Source organism: Salvia miltiorrhiza, chromosome 3, assembly GCF_028751815.1.
Source record: "Salvia miltiorrhiza cultivar Shanhuang (shh) chromosome 3, IMPLAD_Smil_shh, whole genome shotgun sequence".
In the NCBI taxonomy this organism is placed as follows: Eukaryota; Viridiplantae; Streptophyta; class Magnoliopsida; order Lamiales; family Lamiaceae; genus Salvia; species Salvia miltiorrhiza.
The window spans coordinates 30849066-30849702 of record NC_080389.1 but is presented as its reverse complement, the minus strand read 5'-3'; positions in this window follow the sequence as shown (position 1 = coordinate 30849702).

Below are 637 nucleotides of genomic sequence, written 5' to 3'. Positions count from 1 at the left end.
AACAGAATATCCATCCAAAAATAATTTTGAAACAGAAATTATGTTCCGCCGAAACTCCGGCACATATAAAATATCTCTCAAAACTAAAATGTCATCACCAAAACTGTAGCACCCCGTACTTTTCCTTATTAAGAAATAGTGTCTTAACACTAATGAGAGTACTGAGATGCCGAGATGCGAGATTATTTTTTTTTTTATTTTTTATTTATGACCAGATAAGACAGATTGTCTTTTAAATAGAGATATGAGTGGACAACCCAATGATAGAGTTAGAGTGAAGAGATTTGATAATTTAGTTGAGTCAGAGATGCTAATTTGTTGGGAACCTTGTGGAATATCATAACCCTTATTTTGATGATACCAAAATTCATAGGACTTATTTGTAATAGACTAGAATTGCTTTGAACTCAAGTGTTAGAGTTCGGTTCTAGTTTAGCTTGCGCTGTCGAAGACTGAAGACTGAAGACTGAAGAACGAAGGACTAAAGACTGAAGACTGCAGATACCAACTGAAGTATCAGTTGAAGAATCAGTTGAAGACTGATTACTTAATGCGCGCAATGGATTGATACTAAAGTCAAGTATCAGTTGAATATTCCTCCTAGGACTGATCTTCCAACGTTCAGAGGAAGCCACGT